The sequence below is a fragment of the Pteropus vampyrus genome, unplaced genomic scaffold (genome assembly GCF_000151845.1).
Source record: "Pteropus vampyrus isolate Shadow unplaced genomic scaffold, Pvam_2.0 Scaffold699, whole genome shotgun sequence".
Taxonomy (NCBI): Eukaryota; Metazoa; Chordata; class Mammalia; order Chiroptera; family Pteropodidae; genus Pteropus; species Pteropus vampyrus.
Window position 1 is genome coordinate 155,792 of NW_011889480.1, and position 7,998 is coordinate 163,789.

General features: G+C 38.0%; 1 pseudogene; it reads left to right on the forward strand.

Moving 5' to 3' along the window:
* Positions 1-12: 12 nt before the first annotated feature.
* LOC105309237 overlaps positions 13-7,998 on the forward strand; it is an 11,619-nt pseudogene continuing 3,633 nt past the window's right edge.

Here is a 7,998-nt window from a genome sequence, read left to right on the forward strand (position 1 = left end):
TTAGTGTTTAACATGTGCAGAGTTCCAGTTGGGGCAGATGGAAAAGTTCCTGAGACAGATGGTGATGGTTACCCAGCCACGTAAATGTACTTAATGCCAAGTGTACAAAATTGTACATTTAAAAATTGTTTAAATGGTACATTTCATGATATATAAATTTAACCACAAGAAAAAATATTACATAGCATGAAGTAATGGAGAAACTTGAGATTTATTTCAGATAATGTTTTTAGTATCATTGTAAGATAATAGAGAATGATTGGGATATTTTAGATGAAACATTTAATATTATTCCTCAACAGCCTAGAGCAGGTTTCTCAACTTTAACAATATTGACATTTTTTGGTCCGTATAATTTGTTGCAGGGAACTGTGCTATGTACTGTAAGATGTTTAACAGATCCCTGTCCTCTGCCCACTGGAAGCCAACACCGAGTTGTGATAACCAGAAATTTCTTCAGACATTACTAATTTTACTACGAGTGGGTAAAATCAACCTGATTGAGAACTCCTGGAGTAAAACAATTCTAGAGTTGGTGGTGATAGCTTCAAAGAGTTGGAACAGTAGAAGAAACAACACTCCAGGAGTATAAAACATCAGTTTAATCCTGGAAAGGTTGAGTTGAAGGGCCTGTAGAACACCCTGATGGTGCTATTATCTCAGAAGACAAAGATATTGGTGTGGCATTCATTGGTCTGCACTGGTGGCAGCATAAATAAAGGAATTGTACAGAAACAGGGAGAAGTTCCTGTTGAGAGAGTTGGGAGTTAGAAAGACAAGGTGATGCTTGGCTGAATCCTACCCATGATCCTTCAGTTCTTAGTACAGGGCTTCTCCATCCTGTATATCCTCTCATTGGACATGATACCATCCATCATGTTAAGCACCTATAAAGGAAAAGGGCTCTGTGATAAATCAGTGACCAAGAGTTACCTTGGAGACTGATCGGATCATAAATTCCTAACTAGGCAGTTCCTGGCGGTTAGTCACACCCTAGGCCTATAACTTCTTTAGGAAGAGGTTTATCTTTGCTTTACGTGAGCCCTGTTCATTTTTCATCTTCACTTAGGTTAACACATCATTGAAACGCCAGAAGGATCTTCTTTTTTCGAGCATCTCAGAGGCATAACCACCCCCAAGAGAGCATAGAACCTTTTAACTATCCTGTCATCGAATCATAGAAAATTCGCCCTCCCTGCTTTCTTCCACCTTCATAAAATTTTCCTTACGTTTCCTCCTGAACTGCAAGTGTAGAAAAGGAACTGCAAAACCATCATTCCTCTGGAGAACTTTCGAGATCTCATTTCCCAGCAATTGTTGTCAGTTTGGCTCAAAGAGACTATGTGTTTAAGTATTATTTTTATTAGTTTCAAGTATGCAGTATCTTGATTGGACATTTATGTAGTTTATGAAATGATCCCCCTGATTGCTCTACCTTCCCTCTGGCTCTACACATAGCCATTACCTTACTGATGTCTGCTTTCCCTATGCCGTGTTCCGCATCCCCGTGAGCATCCATCAGCTAATAATTTGTACTTCTTCAGCCCTTCACCCCATTTTCCCAGACCCCAAAACCCTTACCCTTTGTCTGACATCAAATTGTCCACTATGTTTGTGATTCTGTTTTTGATTAGTTTGTCCTTTTCATTCCTTAGATTCCTCATATAAGTGAAGTCATAAGATTCCTCATATAAGTGAAGTCATATAGTGTTCATCTCTCTCTGTCTGACTTAAACACTTTCTAGGTCCCTCAAAGCAATATCTTTTTCCATCCCCTTCCTTTTCATATGTAGGAGTCTTGTTTCAGCGACTCTATCTTTTGGTTGGAGCACTTAATTCTTTTCCATTTAAGGTATTTATGGAGCGGAATGTAGTTGTTACCATTCTTTTTTCCAGTTTTTGATACTTGCTTTTTCTTCTTAAAGAAATCCCTCCAAAATTTCCTGTAATACCGGCTTTGTGGTGATAAACTCTTTTAGCTTATTTTTGTCCAGAAAGCTCTTTATCTGTCCTTCAACTCTAAATGATAGCTTTGCTGGATAAATTATTCTTGGTTGTAGATCCTTGTCTTCATCAAGTCCCATATTTTGTGCCCAGCTCCTCTGTCTTGGATAGTTTCTTTTGAGAAACCAGCTGCCAGTCTTATGGATGTTCCCTTGTAGGTTACTATCTGTTTTTCTCTTGCTGCTTTTAACATTCTTTCTTTGTATTTAACCTTTGGCATTTTAATCAAACTGTGTCTTGCTGAGGGCCTCTTTGGATCTCAGAGTTTGGGAATTCTCTGAGCTTCCTGGGATTTTATGTCCATTTCCTTCAGCAGATTTTTAGGGAAGTTTTCCATAGCTGTTCAACAGTTTGATTTTCTTCAGATATGCCGATCAGACAGACATTTGGACCTTTAATAATGTCTCATATGCTCTTTAAATTATTGTTATAGTCTTGGCATCTTATCTCTTGCCATTCTGATTGAGTGTCCTTGACTTTCTCATCCTCCAGAAGAGGTCTTTTCATCCTTTTCTTTATTCACTTTTTAAAATTCCATTTAACATACTTCTCTTCTCAAATAATGTGTTCGTCATTTCAGACTGGTTCCCTTTGATAATTTCCATTTCCATTTTTATGTTTTTATCTCTATGTTGAAGTTCTCACTGAATTTATCTACACTTCCCAAAAGTTCATTGAGCATCTTTATATCCAGTGTTTTGAACTCTGCATCTGTTAGATTTCTTCGATCTCTGTTCTGTTCTCTCATTTGGTTTCTGCTTCTTTGTCTTTCCTTTTGGCCGCCTTTCAATGTCTGTTTCTATGAACTAAATAAAATTCCTAAGTTGCTTGGTCTTATTAGTGTGGATTTGTGAAGTAGGTGTCTAGTGGCGCAGTCCTGAGAGGGGTTCAGCTGCAAGCCAAATTTAGTCCCAGACTCTCCCCCTCCAGTGCCACCTGTTAAGATTCAGGAAGCAATCCACAGATGCTGTGCTTATAGTTGCCTCAAAAGGCCACACCGGGAAATGAGGCCAGCAGGCTGTAGCGTGAGTCAAGTGATACTCAGCAAGAAACACCTGATTGGCTGAGGATATACCTGGATGTGGCTTGGGTGGGGCCGGTAGTATGGGGAGGTGGTGTTTCAGCGAATGTTCTGGGAGGAGCGACCTCTGTTATCCAGGTTGTTGAGGTCTTCGCTATGGCGGTGCTGTATTCACCCACTGGGAAGGGGGAGGATGGAAAAGGGAACACTCAATACCGCTGGCACTTCTTTACAGAGCAGTCTGGCCTTACCCTCCGACAATGTCTCCTTGTAAGTTTCTGGTGCCCCCTGCATGCATCCAAATTGGCACTGGTGCTCAGAGCGAGCAGGTCTGTCACCGTGAAAATCTGCTTCCGGATATAGCTCCTTTAAGCGGTGTCTATTGCTGCCACTCCCTTGGTCTCACTCAGCTGCCCTACCTTCTGCCGTTGCAGGGTGCTTTCTTGGATTTTTCCCTAGTTGTTTGGCTTCTTCTTCTAGATCTCAGGGGATTTTTCCTCGCTACTTGCTCCTTGTTGGTGTCACAACTTTGATTTGGTCACCAGAGGGAAGAACCAGAGCCTCTATCATCTACGCCATTTTTTCCCCCTCCTCCAAAAGATTAGTGTTCTTGATTATAGACTCTTCCAAATGAAAATGACTGCATTTTTGACTTTTTGGAATAAAATTTTAAAAAATTTATGAAGTTGATATCTAGAGTGGAGAACCAATACTTTCATTACTAATGTTACTTGTGACTTCTGATTAAGACAGAAGCTGTTTGCTCTAGGATTTTATTTTTCTAATGGCTGAGTAATATTCCATTATATACATGAACCATAACTTCTTTATCAATCATATGTTGATGGACATTTAGGTTGCTTCCATATCTTAGCTATTGTTAATTGTGCTGCCATGAACATAGGGGTACACGTATCTTTACGAATTATTGTTTTGGTTTTCTTTGGATAAATACCCAGAAGTGCAATTGCTGGGTCAAAAGGTATACCCAGGTTTAATTTTTTGAGGAACCTCCAGACTGTTTTCCATAGTGGCTATACCAACATGCAATCCCACCAACAGTGTATGAGGGTTCCCTTTTCTCCATATCCTTGCCAACATTTGTTGTTTTTTGATGTATTGATGATAGCCATTCTGACAGGTGTGATGTTAATTTGCATTTGTCTGATGGTTAGTGACCTTGAGGATCTTTTTGTATGTCTATTTTTGAATCTTGCCATAATAGAGTTGTTGCTCCCTACGTCTATCTACTAAAAGGGATGAAGAAATTGCCTATGCAATATTCAAAATCTTGTATTTATAATTGCAATGAATGTTGAATTATACCTCAATGTGGGATTATCACTGAGGTATTAAGTGGTAGAAAGCTGTTCATTTAATAATATTATACTTGGCGATGAGAAATTGCTTTTAATTACTCACCTTGTATGAATTCGTCCAACTTTGATTTTACTGCTCTAATTCTAATTTACCTCAAGTAATGAGGGAATGATATATTTCAGTTAGAATTATGTATAAATATTTTATAAAATAAATAATTCACTGATTTAAAAATGTATTGCAGTACTCAGGTTTTTGTGGTAAATCATAGACTCTATCTTTAATTCTCTAGCATCTACTAGAGCATTTCTTTTTTGCCATTTAAATATTTTCTCATGTCCAAAATGAAAAAAAGAATCTTATAGTACTTGCACTTGTTTTTTCTCTTCACTACCAAAGTTCCTGATAGTGTTCTACGCTTATGAGGTCAATTTCCTCATGGCTAAGTCACTCTCAAACCCACTATAAATAGACTGCTTCCATCACTCTACTATAATTCCTCTACTGTTTTCCTTGTCACTAAATCCAAGACTTATTGTTCAGCCTGTATCATACTTGACCTCGTACCATCATTTTACGTGGTTGACTCTCCCTATCTTGAAACATGACTTTATCTTCACAGCGTGTTCAGCACCACATTGCCTATCCACTTCTGACACAGTCACAAGGGATTCACTGAGACAGATGCATTTCTATTTTCTTCTGTGTTACTTTGAGAATCTAAGTACTATGGCTATAGGGAAATGGGTTTTTGGAGCACAGACACATTCCTGAGGAGGAACTTCTTTTTCTCGAAGCCAAATCAATAGTGATGAAAACTCATCCAAGAAGGAAGTGTCCATGGGGAGCAGAGAGATCCGTCTGGCTCCAAAGCTGCCTTCCTGGAAACAGAATTAGCAAACACGTTCAGTTCTGCCATTCGCTCCTTTCCTCAAAGGAGCTGAATGACTTCAAGAGTAGAACAGCAGAGGAACAATTTATTTAATGAGAAATGATGATAAATTATTCCACTGGGGCTTGAGAAACCATAATACTTCTCTAGCATCCCTGCCCATAGTTCAGCGACACCTGACCAAGAGGAGACTACACCTGTGCCTCTCACAGACATGGCTTTGTGACAGGTTTTATCTCCCCACCATTCCCTGGGAAAGTCTGTCTTCAGCATCCAACACTCAGAGGAGAAAGAGGTTGTGCAAACATTCCTTTAAGCAAAGCCAGTGGAGTGACTCGCAGTCCTACTGAGTACTGTGTATGAAACGAAGGCTTAAAATGGTGGAGAGGGAAGGAGGTTATGCAGTTGATAATATTTCAAGCAATTTTTTTAAATACTTAATTTATTTCTCTGGTTATTTATGTCTTCTTAGATTCCATTACAGTGGTTTTCTGTCGCCGCCAGCTCTGATAGAATCTAGTATTATTCTAGAACCAGTATCTTGCTCAATGTCAGTAGAAATTGGTACTCCCTCCTGTGTGAAGAGTTTCCAACACATCTGCTAATAGCTTCTTTGTCCTTCTTGAGTATAGTAGTTCTCAGTGTGTGGTTCCTGGAGCAGCAGCATCAGTACCCCTGAGAAGTTTGATGGAAATGCAGATTCTCAGTCCCCACTCAAGACTTGCTGATAGAAACTCTAGCAATAGGACTCAACAAGGGTGTTAACAAGCCCTCCAGGTGATTCTGATGCATGCTATAACAGAGAACCTCTGCTCCAGCAATGTACCTACTTCTCCACCCAGCCTGATCATCAGTTGGTTTCTATGAGGTTATACATACTTTTCAATTTAACAAATATGTACCAACGCCCACTATGTGCCAGGTGTCATCTGTGATGTCATTGCAATTGCGAATGGACCTTTTTCCCTCTTACCTTTCGGAATGATTGTTTGCAAAGGCATAAAAAACTGATTAATTCTAATTGTAATTAAATGGACTTTTTTTTAGTTTATAAGCAGGTAATCATATAGGTAGCTGATAGTGACCAATTTTGTTCTTGTCTTTTGAGTATTATTACGTCATTTACTTTTCTTGTCTTATGACATTTATTAGGAATTATTAGAAACAATGTTAAATAATTATAACAGCAGGAATAATTTCCCCTTTCTACTTCTTGTGAGTTGATTTTGCTTTTTAGGGATTAATGATGGATCTTGGATCAACACTAGGTTCAACCTAGCTATTTTTATTACATGTGGGCAGTATCCTTCTATTCTCTGTGACTGAAAATTTACTCTATTCTCTTCCCATCAATGACTTAAATTTTATTACATGTGTTTATGTTAAAACTATTATTGTTTTCTGCATTGCAAATACTTTGTTGTCTGACTTTCTAATATTAAATATTTTTATACATTTCAAGTGAACATTAATTCATAAGGAAGTATGTTATTTATCATCTCCTTTTTCCGGTTGCTGCATCTATAGTCGATGTAGGATTAAGTTGTACATTTCTTGTTTGTGTTATATATGATTATTTTTTGTTTCAACCTTCATTCAACTTTCCATGCAGTTTGAGAAGAAAACGCTGAGAATACCAGGACAACTAAATTTTAAAACATGTGGTCTGAACTTATGTAATTTATTATTCAGTTGTGAAAGGAACAGATTTTAATCAAATAATTTCATAAGTAAATGCAGAAACAGAAGTATAACTCATGTAATGAAGAAAAATGTAGTGCGCCATACAAGCTCAGGCTAATGGGACTGAAATAATTGGGCAGGGAGAGTTCAGGAAGGCTTCTTTGAGGAAGTGATGTTCTATCAGAGATATAATAACAGGAGTTATCACAGGAGAAAAGGGCATGGAGGAGTAGCCCAGCAGGGGATGGGGGCAGTCCTTGCTGCACAGGCATGGCTTGGGGAAGACATAGCATTTTTACGATTCCTAAGAAGGCAAAAGTTTTGCAACTTAGAGAGTAAAAAGCTGGTGTTGCTCTTAATAAGACTGGGAGGTTAGAAGAAAGTAACATGTCTGGCAAACCTGGAAAGGGTGTTAAAAGAAAGAAATATCACAGACCAGTTTCTGTAATGGACACTGAGGCAAAAATCCTCAGAGCATATATGTGGTTGCTTCTGCTTGGGCCTTATGGTATAATTCATATAGGACCACTTTAGACTAAATTCCTCTTGCTGAGGTTTCTAGGCCAATGTGGGCTCTAAATCTGTGAGTCGTCACCTCAGCTGCAGTGTTTTATAATGTCTGACTCTCTGACAACATTTTGTAGATGGATTTTCTTCTTTTCTTCTTCCTTGTACTAGTGGGCATTGCGTGAAAGTGCTTTTAACTTTTAATTTTGACATCACATCAGATTTAAAGAAAAATTGATTACTGGATGCCCAAATGTTAACATTTTACCATGTTTACTTTTTTCTTTATGTGGTTTTCTCTCCTTTCCTGTGTGTGTTCTCAGAATCATTTGAGAGTAAGTTGCATTGTAGATATGGTACCTCTTTACCTCTAAATCATCAATATTCACTAAAAACAAGGACATTTTCCTCATATACCAAAGTACAATAATTAGAATTAGGAAACTACCATTGATATAATAATAATATTATCAAATGTATAGAACTCATCCTTATTTTTTAAAGTAATAATAACTTTTTATTTTTCAGTTATAGTTGGTATACAATACTGTATTAGTTTCACATGTACACC